Below are 16,858 nucleotides of genomic sequence, written 5' to 3' on the forward strand. Positions count from 1 at the left end.
AGGGTGACACCTAGCTTAAACTGTCAGTCATCTACAAGTGGAGGGCACTAATCCTGAGGTTAGGTTTAATAGGTTAAACACATACACAAAGGCCAAAGAGAATAAGGAGGCAATAACCAGAAGCTGGGTACGTATAATGTCAGCCATGCTTTTGGAATCCATGAATCCACTAGAACTTCATTAATTCCTATTTTCTCTACTGCAGGGTTTCCATATATAAGATAGGCCTCTGCCCCAGTATCTATTAATGCCTTAGTTATACTAGTTGATCCATTTTTCCAGTATATGATTAAATTGATATGAGATCTGTAATCTCATCTGTGTATTCCTTTAATCTGAACTGGAGTTTGGACAATTTTCCATTCTCCTTGCAGGTGTGATGGAGTTGGATACAATGATTGAGGAGGATCTGTAGAGGCAGTTCTTAGTTCCCTATTGCATCTAATATTATGCTCCTCTTCTCAGTAAATTGTATGTAGTTAGTTAGTTGGAATACCATCTATTCTTCGAAAATCTATCCCTGCTCTGAATAAAGCAGTAAACACGTCTCTCCTTGTTTGTCTGTTCGGACTTTGAATCCACTGGCTCTCTTGAGGAAATTTATCTTTCCTCCGTTCCCCTAAGTCACTTAACTGTGAAATCTTATCCAACACCTCCAAAATAGGGTGCCCTATTTCCATCCAGGGATACTCATTTCCTTCCTTAGAGCCTTCCTGTCTCCAAGTAAAGGTTTTATATTTTATGATACATCCTTGTCACCATTTGTAGCACCAATGCAAATACTCACTGCAGTCACTATGGATATGCAAGAGTATTTCCAGGGTAAATTCTCAAAAACTAATATTAGTAATTATTATACTATATTATTATTATTATAAACTCTCTTCTTGCTATTTTGCCACTACAAACTTCAAACATTTTGGTATATGTGGGACCTCTTCCTCAGACAGAACTTTCCATGTTAACTCTGTACACATGTTAGCTACAGCTTAGTTCCCAAACAATGATCTAAAAGTATTTTTTATTCTAATGGGGAGGTTAAACCATTTGCACTAATTAACTTTAAGGAGCAAGTTCATTCATTGACAAGAATGCATGCTTTGAAAATGACATGTGACAGCTGTGTAAAAAAAGGAATCTTTGGACAAAGGAATGTTAGACTTTTCTTGTTTGTTTTCAAGAGAGATTAAGGAAGAGTTCATTAACGGAAGTCACACATGGCTTTATCTTTGAGAAAAGTTCTTAAAGACTTAATTTACAAAATATTTGTTTTGAAGTTACTTAATCTGCAACTTCACTGGTGTGACTCTGCTCAGAACCACAGAGTCAGGAGAGAAGGGCCACTCAGCTAGTGTAGGGATCACAACATTTTTGTGTTAAAGTTGTATTCACAGGATTACTACTAGGTGACTTCTGTCAGCACTTTCTCTACTTTCAGATCTAATTCAAACAAGGTTAGTTATTAATTTCTCCACACCAGCTGAGAAGAAGCACATTTCAAAGAAAAGATGGTATGCTATGGGTAAGCACATTGGTAGCAGTAAAAACTATAATGGTAATAATAAATAATATTTATATAGTACTTATGGTGTGCCAGGTACTGTCTATTCGATTCATGCAACAACCCTGGAAAATGGTGCTATTATTATCATCGTCCCCATTTTACAGATGAGGAAAGGAGAGTGAACAAACACATATCTTAGGAAGATAGACAGAATATCAAAATTATGCAAAAAAAGCTACTTAAACACAATAATCTCCCTCAGCATCCATTTTAGAACTTAAGACATCTGAGGAGTCCTCAAGGACAGCACTGTAGGTGATAGTTTCAGTGCTGATTCTAATGCATGGAGAAAAGTTATTTTATGTTTTGTATAATTCTGAGCATCTATGAATTCACTGATATTGGTAGTCTCCCCTGGTGCAGATTAAAAGCCTTCATGATTTAATGAGGTATCCCTGTGTAGCAGCAAACACCCTGACACATCCAGGATGATCTGCTAGCACAAGTTCTTAGATTTGCTTTTCTAAAAGGAAAGAAACCTTTGAGGGGTCAACAATCTTCTTTAATCACATATACCAACAGAGAAAATACAAGCAGAGAACTAAAGACCAACAGACAGGACTTTTAACTATCTGACTATAAATAAGCAATATATACATCATGGATCAACAGACAGATCCAACTGTGTGACCCTTATATACATACATAGTTACCAGAGAGAGAAGCCCCAACATCTGGGTTTTCACACAGATGTGGAGGGGATGGCAGAGGGGGTTTCCTTAAAGACTACCCCGAGTCTCAACTGGCGCATGAACCTTATTCAAAAGAGTAAGCCCCCAAGCAAAATCTAACCTCAGAATATATATACACTTTTCAGATTTGGAAAGCATCACAGATCTCATGACTCAGTGCTTCACTAATGATTAACAAAAGGTGTGGGTCTTCCTACAAAACAAGCCTCCCCTAATCAAACTTCCCTTACTGGGCTTCACCTGATCCAGGGAAGATTTTTAACTCTCATTAATAGAAATACCATTAACATTACACCCTGCCCAAAAACTTTCTCCCCTTTTGGCAAGTTTTTCAAGGATGATCCTCTCTGAACTTTGAGATGGTCTTTAGACAGTAGGCACCTGGTCAGTTGCTTTGCCTGTGCATGAAACATTCCCAGCTTGATCTTGGGATCTGCTGACTTAACTCTGACTATCAAATGAAGTCAACAAACCATTATGAAATATGTACTATGGGATAGAGAATCAGAGTAGGATTATAGTAGAAGATATCAGTATACCGTGTATTAAAAAAATTTCATTAAAATACATGCATTATCTTTTTTAAAATACAACTTTTTGGAGGAATTTTAGTAATCTAGAAAATTCAATCAACCTAGGACATTTTATTACTCAATAATTTCAGATAAAAGAGGTGCTGATGTAGTCTGCTCAGTATCACTGGCTACAGGTTTATTCCTGGGCGGGAAATGCATCTTACTTTGGCTAAAAGGGCTTAGATGATTCTTTAAAACTTTGCTTGAGTAGGCATGTTTGTTATTACAAATTGTTTTTTTGTTTTTGTTTTTTCCCCTAAGGGGTTGGGTCAGTATATTGGGAGAGAAAATCGATTTTTCTTAATTAAAAGAAAAAGAGAGAGGTGGGAGTGCTACAGACAGATGTGAAATTCTTCATGTGCTTTTTTCATAAGAGGTCACTGTAATAGTTTTATTTAGTTGTTTTATTTTTTTATAAAGGCCTTATGAAGTCATCTGTTTATTTTTGACATGTCAAAAAAAACTTTAGGACTGAGGACTTATCACCTGAAAATGGAGATCGTATTAAAATTTATGTTTACTCTCAGTGATGTTTTGTCACCATGCATGTAAGCAAGGCAGACTTTTAAGAACGATTCAAATCATTGAAAAACAGACTACCATCTTAATGACTATAGTATTGATATATGTTTATGAAGCCATCTTAAGGGTTTACAAAACCCTTTATAAAACCCACAAAGGCATCACTGTGGTAATAGGTATTACTCCTGATGGCGAATCCAATCTGATTGGGAATAGCTCTAAACCCCTTATTAATAATCCGTAATCTTCATATTAAATATTGTATATTTCATGGACCACTGAGCAAAGTCCCAAATCTTAAATCCTTTTTACTACTTCAGTTCCTTGAGACAAATGATAGTCATTTCTTTCTCCTTCACAGTAAAAATGAAAGTACTTCTTGACTCTCAACAGACTATTAAGAGCATTATGGTCATTAAGAGCAAGGCCAACTCTAAGTGGACTATGGAGTTTGTTGCTGGCAGTCCATCTCTCCCATTGCCCGGTCTGCCACTCCTTACCCAGTTGTTCCCATTTAGGATAACAATAATTTAAGAATAGGGTCTTGCTATTTAACAAATTGAATTAAATTGAATCCCATACATAAGTATTTGTATTAACAGAAATCTCCAGAATGTACAATGCATTAACCCAGTGGTAGGAAGTACTGCAATATGGCAGATTAATAGAAGAGAGAATGAGAGGAATGAGAGAAAGCTGGGAAATTCCTCTTTACCTATAAATAAAACTGATCTTCAGAGTGGTGCCATTCTCCCAGTGACTCAAGTTTAACATTTGGGAGTTATCCTTTCCTATTGCTCAAACCTAGCTGTAGTTAACAAGAAAAATAGGTTCGTTGAAGCTTCACAACCTTTCACATTCATTCCCTCTTTTCTGTTCTTACTGTCTCTGATCCAGTTGGTACATTTATAACCTCAAGCTTAAAACACTGAGACAAATTCCTCACATGTCTCCCTATCTGCAGTTTTATGTTTGTTTTTTAATGTACCTTCCATACTACTGTTTGGTTAAGCTGTTGGAAGATGATATGGTTTTATTGTTGGTCTGGAATTTCCAGAGTTTATCGCAGCAAATGCAAAATCTTCAATTGCTTTGGTTGCTGCTCATTCCATAAAAGACAATATTGAGGTTCTTTTGCTAGTCATTTAAGTAACGTCTTCAGCTACCTTTGAAGATTTCTATTCTTCCACTTCTCTAAAGGTAGTGCTGTTTTATCTGAGAGTCAGAAAGTCCTGGGGTCAAATTCCTTGTTATGTCATTTATTGGCTATAGGAATGTAGGAAGAGACAATGGTTAGCCTTTATGCATTTCAGTTTCTTCAACTCTCAAATGGGCATAATATTTGCACTAGCATATAGGGTTATTGCAAGGAAAGTGTTTTATAAACTCTAATATGTTATATAAATTATCTTATTAATCCATCTTTTAAAAATATAATTTGTTTATTTTCAATTTTCAGCATTTACTTCCACAAAATTTTGAATTCCAAACTTTCTTCCCATCTCTCCCCTCCCCACACCCCAAGACAGTGTGTACCCCAACCATGCCTTTCCCCAATTGACCTCTTCTCTCAACCCCACCTCCTTCTCGCATTTCACTTTCTCTCTATTTTCCTGTAGGGCAAGATAGACTTCTGTACCCCATAACCTGCACAACTTATTTACCAGTTACATGCAAAAACAATTTTTAATATTCATTTTAAGGCTTTGAGTTCCACATTCTCTAACTTCCACCCTCCCCACTCACCGTCATTGAAAAAGCAACCAATTTAATATAGGTCATACATGTATAGCCATGCACAATACTTCCAGAACAATCATGTTTCCAAAGATTAATCATATTTCCCTCTATCCTGTCTTGCTCTCCATTTATTCCATTCTCCCTCCCTTGATCTGTCCCCCCACAATAGTGTTTGCTTCTGATTACCACTTTCCCCAATCTACTGTCCCTTCTATTATCCTTCCTTTCCTATTCCCTTCCCCCCTGCCTTCCAGCAGGGTGAGATACATTTCCATACCCTATTGAATGTGTGTCATTTTTCCTTAAGCCAAATAAAATGAGAATAAGGTTCACTTATTCCCTCTCATCTGCCCCCTCTTCCCCTCCATTGTAAAAGCTCTTTCTTGCCTCTTTTACGTGAGGTCATTTATTATATTTTACCTCTTCCTTTCTCTTTCTCTCAGTACATTCCTCTGTCACATATGTATATATACACATGTATGTATGTTTATATACATACAAATATAAATGTATATGTATACACACACAAATAATACATACAAACATACACATATATAACACACACATACATATATATGCATATATTTATGTGTATATGTATATGTTCCCTCTAACCATTTTAATACTGAGAAAGATCTCATAAGTTACAAATATCATCATTCCATGTAGGAATATAAACAGTTTAACTTTAATGATTCCTTTGTGGCTTATCTTCCCTGTTTACCTTTTCATGTTTTTCTTGATTCTTGTATTTGAGAGTTAAATTTTCAATTCATCTCTGGTCTTTTCAACAAGAATGTTTGGAAATCTTCTATTTCACTGAAATTCCATTTTCCCCCTTGAAGTATTACTTTTTAAAATTTATTTATTTACTTTTCATTTTCAACATTCATTTCCAAAAGATTTTGAGTTCCAAATTTTCTCCTCATCTCTCCCCTTCCCCCCCAAGAAATGAAGCATTCTGATTATCCCTTTCCCCAATCTGCCCTCCTTTCTATCACACTCCTCCCTTCCCTGTATTTTCTTTTGTGGCAAGACAGATTTCTGTACCCCATTACCTGTATTTCTTACTTCTGAGTTGCATGTAAAAACAATTTTTAACATTTTTAAAACTTTGAGTTCCACATTCTCTCTCTTCCTCCCTCCCCACCCATCCTCACTGAGAAAGCAAGCAATTCAAAATAGAACATACATGTGCAGTTATGCAAAAGACTTCCATAAAAGTCATGTTGTGAAAGACTAACTATATTTCCCTCCATCCTATCCTGCCCCCCATTTGTTCTATTTTCTCTTTTGACCTTGTCCTTCCCTAAATGTATTTACTTCTAATGACCCCCTCCTCCCATTTGCCCTCCCTTCTATCATTCTACCACATACCTCACTTATCCCCTTCCCCCCTACTTTCCTGTGGTGTAAGATAGATTTTCAGACCAAATTGAGTATGCATGTTATTCCCTCCTTAAGCCAAATGTGATGAGTAACCTTCACTTCTTCCCTTTCACCTCCCCCCTTTTCCCCTCCATTGAAAAAGTTTTTACTTGCCGTTTTTATGAGAGATGATTTGCCCCATTCCATTTCTCCTTTTCTCCTTCCAATATATTCCTCTCTCATCCTTTAATTTTATTTTTTAGATATCATCCCTTCCTCTTCAACTCACCCTGTGCCCTCTGTCTATACGGATATAATCCTCTAACTACCCAAGTATTGAGAAGTCTCAAGAGTTACAAATATTATCTTTCCTTGTGGGAATGTACACAATTCAACTAGTAAGTCCCTTATGATTTCTCTTTCCTGTTTACCTCTTCATGCTTCTCTTGATTCCTGTGTTTGAAAGTCAAATTTTTTATTCAGCTCTGGTCTTTTCATCAAGAATGTTTGAAAGTCCTCTATTTCATTGAATGATCATTTTTTTTCCCCTGAAGTATTATACTCAATTTTGCTGGGCGGGTGATTCTTGGTTTTAATCCTCGTTCCTTTGACTTCTGGAACATCCTATTCCAAGCCCTTTGATCTCTTAATGTAGAAACTGTTTGATCTTGTGTAATGCTGATTGCATTTTCATAATACTTGAATTGTTTCTTTCTGGCTGCTTGCAATATTTTTTTCTTGACCTGGGAACTCTGGAATTTGGCTACAATATTCCTAGGTTTTTTTCTTTTTGGATCTCTTTCAGGAGATGATCAGTGGATTCTTCCAATATGTATTTTAAAGCCTGGTTCTATAATATCAGAACTATTTTCCTTGATAATTTCATGAAAGATGTTGTCTAGGCTCTTTTTTTGATCATGGTTTTCAGGTACTCCCAAGATTGTTAGATTGCCTCTCCTGGATCTATTTTCCAGGTCAGTTGTTTCTCTGATGAGATAGTTCATATTGTCTGCTATTTTCTCATTCATTTGGTTTTGTTTTATAATTTCTTGATTTTTCATAGAGTTATTCACTTCCGTCTGCTCCATTTTAATCTTTAAGGAATCATTTTCTTCAATGAGTTTTTGGATCTCCTTTTCTATCTGACCAATTCTGCTTTTTAGGGCATTCTTCTCATTAGCTTTTTGGATCTTTTTTGTCATTTGACTTAGTCTTTTTTTTAAATGTTATTTTCTTCAGCATTTTTGGGGTCTCCTTTAATAAGTAATTGACTCGTTTTTCATGATTTTCTTTCATCACTCTCATTTTTCTTCCCAATGTTTGCTCTACTTCTCTTACCTGATTTTCAAAAGCCTTTTTGAGCTCTTCCATGGCCTGAGACCAATTCATATTTTTCTTGGAGGCTTTGGATGGAGGCACTTCAGCTTTGTTTCCTTCTGTTTACATACTTTGGTCTTCCTTATCACCAAAGCAAGATTCTGTAATCTGACTGTTTTTCCAGTTTTTGCTCATTTCCCCAGCCATTTACTTCACTTTTGAGCACTTTGTCAAGGTAGTTCTCTACTTCTAGGGGGCTGGGAGTATACTGTCATCCACTCTATTCCCCCACACTCTGTAGGCCTAGAGCTCCATAAACAGTGACTGCAGCTACCCCTGATGCTGCTGTGGCTGTTAGGGTTTCGTCCTCCCCCTCTCCCATCTGCTGCCCTGGAGCTGGGCTAGACCACTTCACTGTCTTGCACTGGTCCCACAGGCTTTTCCCAATTTATCCTCAGTGTTTTGGGGTCATGAAGTCTGGAAATCACCACAGGTGTGAAAGATTCAGTCTCCCCAAAGCCTGCTCAGGTCCCCTCTGTACACTCATGGTCCACACTGGTCTGCACTCTGCTCCCAGTATGGCATGATAGACACTTTTCAGTGACCTACCAGGCTGTCTTGGGCTGGAGATTTGCTTCATTCTGTGGGTCCTGCAGCTCCAGAATTTTTATCGGTATTTGACTGGTCTTGGCACGAGCACTCTAGAAAGTCCATGCTGTTGCTTCACCATCTTGGCTCTACCTCCCCTCAATTATTATACTCAGTTTTGCTGGGTAGATGATTCTTGGTTTTAATCTTAGCTCCCTTGACCTCTGGAATATCATATTTCAAGCCCTCAGATAGCTTAGAGTAGAAGCTGGTAAATCCTATGTTTATTATTGTGTATATACTTTTGTATATACTTCTCTTACTTAATTTTCAGGATCCTTTTTGGGCTCTTCCATGGCCTGAGACCATTTCATATGTTTTCTTGGAGACTTTGGATGTAGGAGCCTTGCTATCTTTCTCTGGTTGTATTCTTTGATCTTTCTTGTCATAAGAAAATACCTGTTCACCAAGAATGTTACTTTCTATCATCTCCAGCCAGTTACTTGACTTTTGAGCTCTTTGTAAAATGGAGGGTGTACTGCCCCAAGTTTCAGGGGTTTTGTGCAGATCTTTTCAGAGATATCTCCAAGGACCTATAAATTCTCAGTTCCTCCATAGTGGTATGATCAAAGAAGAGATGTTTACTCCTTTCCTGGCCTGCATAATGATCTGTGAACAACCACAAGCACTCTTTTATGCCCTGGAACTGTGAATAATATTCTCTCTCCACAGTCACCACCAGCTCTGCCTTGCCCCAGGACTACCACCCAGGACTGTGACCCAGATCAGCGGCTTGATTCCCCCACTCTCTATAGGCTGACAGCTCCAGAAGCAGTAGTCACCACCTTGGGGCTGGAACTGGGCTTGGGGCAAGACCATGTTCCTCTCTAACCCAGCTGAAAGTGCTTTCCCAATGACCTTAGAAGCTGTCTTTGGTTTTTGTGGATTGAAAAGTCTGGAAAACTCTACACTGCCCTGAGACCTGCTCTAGTCCCATCTGTGCTGGTGTGGGCCACACTGGATTGTGCTCTGCACTAAGCCCCACTGCCAAAGGCCCTTCCTGTCAGCCTTTCAGATTGTCTTGGGCTGGAAATCTGTTTCACTCTCTCATTTCATGGCTTCTGCTTCTCTAAAATTTGTTTAAAGTCATTTTTACAGGTATTTTGAGGGGTATGGGGGAGAGCTCAGGCAGGTCCCTGCTTCTACTCCACCATCTTGGCTCTGCCCCCTATTACATCTATTCATGCTTCAGATTAATTAGAATTAACTATAAGAGAAATAGTGTGATATAGTAATAACAACGTTAATTCTTGACTTAAGGAAGCTGGCTTCACATCCTGGCTCTGCCCCTTGCTACCCATGTGACATTGGCTAGATAAAGTGAATTCTCTGGCTCAAAGTTTTCTTATCTTTAAAACATATGTATTGGATTAGATGATTTCACAGGAATCTTTTAACTCTAAATCATTCAATCCATTCTTCAAAGATAGATTGTCGTCTACTACTTCTGAGGCTTTGTTTATTATCATTCTTCTGCCTTGAATGACTCTGTATCTTGAATGTATTCTTACCTCATGTTGCTTAGTTCAAATGCCACTTTCTCTGGAAAGACCTATGAAGCACTTTGTATTGAAGATATATCAAGCCATATTCTTCCAGAGTTCAAAACACTTTCCTGGAGTTAGGTATATCACTGGGGGAAAATTTAGAGTTTCTTGGATGCCACTTAAGTTGACTTGATGGTCATTTAGTAGATGGCACCTATCTCTGGGAGTCTACTGAGTTAATAAGAGGATAAAGTAAAGTTCCATAAGGTGACTAAATTGTTGATCCACTTAATCACATCATTAAAATCTGAAGTCCCAGCCATGCACTTTAGTTATACAATTAGAGCATCCTGATTTAAGTGGTCTGGTTCCATTAATAATGTCCTTTGAACTTTTCTGTATGTTTTAAAAACCATTGAAAAAGAAAAAAGAATCCCAAAGTCTATCAATGAAAATTAATTTTATATATATATATATATATATACCCACAATAAATATATGTTTGTGTTTATATACATAGAAGTGTACCTTTTTCTTTTTCTTTTCTTTTTTTTTTTTTGCTAAATAGTATTTATTCTGACAGAGAACGTGCATTAAGACATTATTAAGAACACAGAGGTGAGACTCTACATAATATTTAGTGCAGTCACTGATCCAGAAATTCAGTACATAATGGTTTGGTGTGCTTTGAATGCTCTGACCAATGTAATAGTGGTATAAAGGTTATCAATTACTTCAGGCATCAGTGAAAACATGGATATGCTGCATAATGCTTTGTGTAGGCATCACTGACCCAGAAAGTGCCACTGTAATAGTTCGGTGTCTCTCGGTATTTTGACCGGTATAATCTGAAGTGTAAAGGTTATCAATTATCGTTGGCATTACTAAGCACACTTTTGTTTTCAGTGATGCTTATAAAAAGATTTGTGTATAATGCCACCTTCTTTTATTTTCAGTAACACAGGGTGCTGTCATAATCCAGCTGCTTTCTTGCATCCAAAGTGAATTTAAAGTCGCTCGCGGTATTTCATTTAGATACTGGTGTCTACCAATGCACAGATCAGCAAGATATTTTTTCTTTAAAAAAGAAAAGTTTGTTGTAGTAATTTAAAAAACAGGTGAATCACATATTTTAAAGTATTATAATTATTCAATACACATTCTATATAGTTTATTTCTATTATGACATATCATAGAGTGGATAGAGTCCAAGTTTGGAAATCAGTTTCAATATAATTTCATCCCTGGAATTACATTAAAGAGGAGGCATTAACATCTGCTTTGTCACTGAAACTTAAAGCCTATAGGACTTTTCCATCTGAGTTATAGATGAAACCTCCAAATCTGTTGTCCTCCTCATTAGAGGGCAGGGATTGTCGTACTTCTCTATTTGTACCCCCTACACTTAATGCAATGCTTTGCACATAATTTTCACTTAAATGCTTCGTTCATTCATTTTTTCATTCAAGGTGAACTGGGTTCAATTCTACCTTCCACTGTTTCCTATTGGTAGGACTCTCTAAGCAATTCACTTAAGGTCTAGATGCCTGAGACAACTTCTAAGTTTTATTCAGTAAGTCATTAATGGCTTAGCTCTGTTGGTGAAGAATTTTCCCATTAGATCTCATAGTAATAAAATCCCAGATCATACATTTTAGTAAATATATTTTAAATCAAATACTTAAAAAACATTTGTATGGCATCATTTTCTCTCTGTCTCTGTCTCTTTCTCTCTCTGTCTCTCTGTCTCTCTCTTTACACACACACACGCACACACACACACATCATAATCCCATCAAACCTTAGTGGATAGTTTCAGGAATTTCTAGAATAAATAATTTATCACATTATGGCCAATCTTTTGCTGATGAGTATTTCTGACCTTATCTAGGCTTACCCTCAGATGGAGAATTTACAATTTGTTGTGAGAACTATGGTATCTAAATTGGTAGGACTTGTGAGAGTTTGGGGTCCACTATCACAAACGAATGTGAGCTGTTACCTTCATACCATGGTGAGGCATCCAAGAAGGAGGACTCAGTCAAGGAGCACATGTTAAAAACTATTTACCATTGACTTATTTTAATAAGACATTTACTATTTAAAAAATGTATAAGAGGCAGTATGGTATATTAGATTGAGAGTTGTCCTTGGAGTCAGAATGACATAGCTTCAAGGGCCTGCCTTTTCTGTCTGTGTATACCTTGTCAAGGGTCTTAGTCTTTTGGTGTCCCACGCAAAGATCAAAGACAAGCCATAAGAGAAGAGGTCCATTGGTGAAGGGAGTTTCCGCATGGGCTATTCCCTTTTCTAATAAATCACAGGTCATGATACACACACACACACACGCACACACACACATACATTCATGCCTTTTTTTTTAGCTAGGTACTGCTGGGTTACATTATGATAGCTTAAAGTATTAAATAACTTTATAAATATCCACTGGTATGATATATTGATTGAGTTCCTATATCATCTCCTCAATATGATATGCTACATAATAAAATGTATCTACTTCATATTTTCCCTATGGGTTCATGGTTTGATAGTCAGTTATATATTGAGAATAGTTTAATATAGCACCAAATCAATGATGATATACAAAGTTTCTGCCAAATTATGTTACTAGTTACTTTTGCAATGTTGCAATCTTTATTATTCAGAATGAGAGACAGATATAGGTCTGTTGGGAAAAGCACAGCTGGAAAAGTGGACACAGGGTTAGTCTGTCATAATAGTAATTTGGATAGCTGTTTTGTTGGGAGATTCAGAGGGAACTTTTCAAAGATTATGGCTGTGATAAATGTTCAAAGAATATGAACAGGTAGTTTTTGGAGGAAGAAACTAAAACTAGATAGATAAAACTTTCATTTCATATGAAAAAATTTCTCTAAAGCATTATTGATTAGAGAAATGAAAATTAAAATAACTTTGAGGTACTATCTCACAATCAACAGACTGACTAAAATGATAGAATGGGAAAATGAAAAATGTCAGAGTGGGTGTGTAAAAATGCACTATTGGTGGAACTGTGAACTGATTCAACCATTTTGGAAAGCATTCTGCAATTATCCGCAAAGACTTATAAAAGCGTGCATACTCTTTAACCCAGCAATACCACGACTGGGTCTGTTTCTCAAGGTGATCATGGAAAAAGGAAAAGAATCTATATGTTCAAAAATGTTTATAGCAGGTCTCTTTGTGGTGACAAAAGACTGTAAATTAAGGGATTACTCATCAATTGGGCAAGGGCTAAATAAGCTGTAGTACATGACTGTGATAGAATACTACTGTTCTGAAAGAAATTATGAACCAATTGATTTTAAAAAAACATGAAAAGATCTGCATGAAATAATGAAGACTGAAATGAACAGAATCAAGGGAGCATTATATGCAGTAGCAGCAATATTGTTCAAAGAGTAAATGTGAATGATTAGGCTAATTAAACATTCAAATAAACTACAAATGACTTATGAAGGAAGATGCAGTACTCTTCCAGGGAACAAACTCATATATAGAAATACGTATTGTATGGTTTCATATGTCTATTTGTGTCAGATATTGACCTTCTCTAGTACAAGGTTGGAAGGGTTGGAACTCATTTATAATTAAATTTTTAAAAAAGAAAGTTTGTGGACCCAATGTTAAGAATCAGTGGAAGGGACCTTGGACATGTAGTCTACCCACCTCATTTTATAGATGATGAAACTGAGGTTCAAAGAGGATAAGAGATTTACCCAACGTCACATAGATTGTACCTTTTTATACAGTTGGAAGGGACCTCAGTGGTAATGTAGGTCAACTTCCCCAATTTGCAGCAGAAGATACTGAAGCTAAAGAAGTTTAAATGATTAGAGGCAGCTAGGTGACCCAGTAAATAAAGCACTCCACTTGGAAGGAAGACAAGTTCAAATCCTGACTCAGACACCTCGACAAGATGCTTAAGTTCTCTATGCCCCAATTTCTCCATTTGTAGAATGAAGTTAATAAGATCAACTGTCTCCCACGACTTTAATAAGGGTTGATGATGTAGTATGTGTCAAGTACTTTGTGAATCTTAAAGCATTATATAAATGCTAGTTATCATTCTCGTTAATCTATGTGTAATTATTATTGTCTAAGGTCACACAGGTAAGTAAGCATCATTTAGTGGATTTTAATTCACTTTTATGCCATGGTGCCTTGACAGCTCTTGCATAAAAGTGATCCAAATAACAGAACTGTATTGTATAATGGAGGGAGTGAATGCTTGGGATAGAAAGAATCTGGAAGCAAGGAATAAGGCACAATTCCAAGGCTACTGCTCTGAGTGCTAGGGGCTGCTCAAGGACCATGGCTGCCTCAGAACAGGGAAATTAGGAACTTTCACAGGACGAGACGGGCTCAGAGTGGGAGAGTGTTGGGGAATAAGGGTAGGTGTTTTTATGTTGGATGCAAATTCCAGGATGGTCTATTGTAGCCGGGCAAGCTAACCTAGATAGCTGGGGGTCCAGTGGGTAGAGCAATGACCCTGGAGTCAGCAAGACTTGAATTCAAATATGACCTAAGATACTTATTAGTTGTCTGAATTTGGTAAGTCTGTTAACCTGTTTGTCTCATTTTCCTTATCTATAAAATGGGGATGATCATAATAGCCTATGCCTCATAGGGTTGTTGTGAGGATCAAATCGGTTAGTGTAAGCACACAGAGACTTGAACATGGCAGGTGCTTAATCGCTACTTCTTTCCTCCCTCAGCAGTAGTGGGTTCCCCATCAGTGAAGATTTTAAACTAAGTTTGCATGAAATTTGTTAAGGTCTTTGGAGAAGGGAATTTTTTTAATCAAATACATATTGAACTATATTGCCGGTGAGGTCCCTTTCAACTCTTATATTCCATGATTTGAATTTCTCTTATTTTGAGCACTGAAGGAGATCTGGCTCAAGAGTCAGGGAACCTGGGTTCAAACTCTGCTCTGATGCTTACTACCTAATGTGACTTTGGGCAAGTCATTTAACCTCATAGTTTCTTATCTGTAAAATGGGGGGTTAGACTAGAAAACCTCTGAGGTCCCGTATAACTTAGTTCAATAATCCTATAACTTGGTTTTATTGTGATTTCCTTTACACCGTGGTTTAATAGCATGGACCCTAAGGGTAGTGTTAGGTCATAATCAAGATCCAAAATCATGTGTATCATCAGTGGCAGGTCAATACTAGAGTATTAAATGAGACTCATACACAATTGAAATAACTTTTTTATATATACTCATTCTACATGAAAATAATTATGTTCAGGTTATCTTGACTTGAATTTCTCCATTTTTAAAGAATATCATTTTTATGATATTAATAAGAAAAGAGTATTGATCCTGTAGCTAAGAAAACATGAAGTTAAGTCCTGTCTCTGTCACATTCTATCTGAGTCATCCTGCACAAGTAACTCAATCTCTGAATGTCTTAAGTAACTCTCTAAAATAATAATTTTCAGAGTAATTATTCATCCCTATCAGGTAGATGAAGTTTCTAAACTAGAAGTTTTCTACCTGAGGGGTCAAACTTGCAGCCAGGGGAAAATTCCCAAGTGTGACTGAAGCAGATTAAAATTTAATTGGGGAATGTTTAATAAAATAAATAAAAATACAATGAAACAAAGTTAATTTGTGGGTTTTTCTAGGTTAACATGTAGCCCACAGGGATCCATTTCTATTTACAAGAGAAAAGAATCACTTTCTGGGTAAGGAGTAAGGCAGCATGCTTGCAGTCTTGTTGGGGGCTTTATTGGAGCTTATTTTCCTTCCCTTTTTCTCTGACTTGATGGAGAGGAAAATCCCTTCCAAAGAAGGAGATGGACAAGTGACTAAGGTCAAATGAGCCCAAGTGGCTAAGGTCAGATGAGCCCGGTCACAAGAAGAGGCCAGGGTATCTCAGAGTGACAACCTGCTCATCAACATAGCACCTCACCATGACCAAGACTGCAGAAAGGGCTTCTTTTCCTTCTTTTTTTGAATGTCATAAAAAGAAGCAATATTTTGCTTTCTTTCAACTCTGAAAGTCCAACAGAAAAACTACTCAGGAAAATATCAGAAATCTAGCCTTTTCTCTTCCCACTGCTCTACTACATTTTACAAGGATGTATGATAACTATATCTATATTTATGTCTATCTATCTATATGCATATATTTCTATCTCTACATGATATATTATACCAAATATTAATATTATAATACATAATTATGTCATATAATATACATTCTATATTGTTAATACTATAGAATATGGTATATAAGAATAAATAGCATATATTATACAACAGTATATAACATATCATTTAGTATTATATGATATATTATTATAATATGAAATATGTTATACAATTACATATGCTATATGTATGACCAGAAACAACTACAAAAGCCCCTCTCCCAGTTTGATTTTTTTTTAAAGGACTATCCCTTGGCTCACTTCTTTAAACATCTCTAATTACTGAATGGACCCTGCCTCACTCAAAGTGAGAACTTGGAAAGACCTTAGCTTAAAAAGGCCGATGTCTACCACTGAATCCTGGGTTATCACCAGTTTCCTGATCTATATCAGGCCACTAGACCCAGAAGACTCTGGAGGAGGAAGTGAGGCTTGTGACTTTGCACAGCCCTCCCTCACTGTAATCCTATTCATTTGCAATTCATGGCATTACCTTTCAGATGACATGGTCCTCTTCAAGAATGAAGGACAAACTACAACCTGTGTATAGTCCAGTCTGGCCAATATGGACCCAACTGGCCAGTTCCAGTTGAACAACTCAGCAACCCTCTTCTCCCTTCCCCCTCTCCTTTCCTCTCCTGTCCTCTCCTCTCTCCCTCTCTCCTTTTTTTGCCTCCCTTGATATCTTAGGGTTTACTGCCTAGATTTCTTTCTTAAAGACCATGCCTAAAACCCAGTTCACTTTAGCTCTCATTGATT

At 36.9% G+C, this 16,858-nt stretch overlaps 1 protein-coding gene and 1 long non-coding RNA gene across 5 annotated transcripts in view; one reads left to right on the forward strand and one right to left on the reverse strand.

The window, feature by feature from the left end:
• The window catches only part of TENM3 (teneurin transmembrane protein 3), a 3,393,579-nt gene that overhangs the window by 1,229,567 nt on the left and 2,147,154 nt on the right, over window positions 1–16,858 (forward strand). The window lies entirely within an intron of this gene.
• LOC140513089 (uncharacterized) overlaps window positions 1–16,858 on the reverse strand; it is a 29,179-nt gene that overhangs the window by 11,321 nt on the left and 1,000 nt on the right. The window lies entirely within an intron of this gene.

This window comes from Notamacropus eugenii, chromosome 7 (assembly GCF_028372415.1).
Source record: "Notamacropus eugenii isolate mMacEug1 chromosome 7, mMacEug1.pri_v2, whole genome shotgun sequence".
Classification (NCBI taxonomy): Eukaryota; Metazoa; Chordata; class Mammalia; order Diprotodontia; family Macropodidae; genus Notamacropus; species Notamacropus eugenii.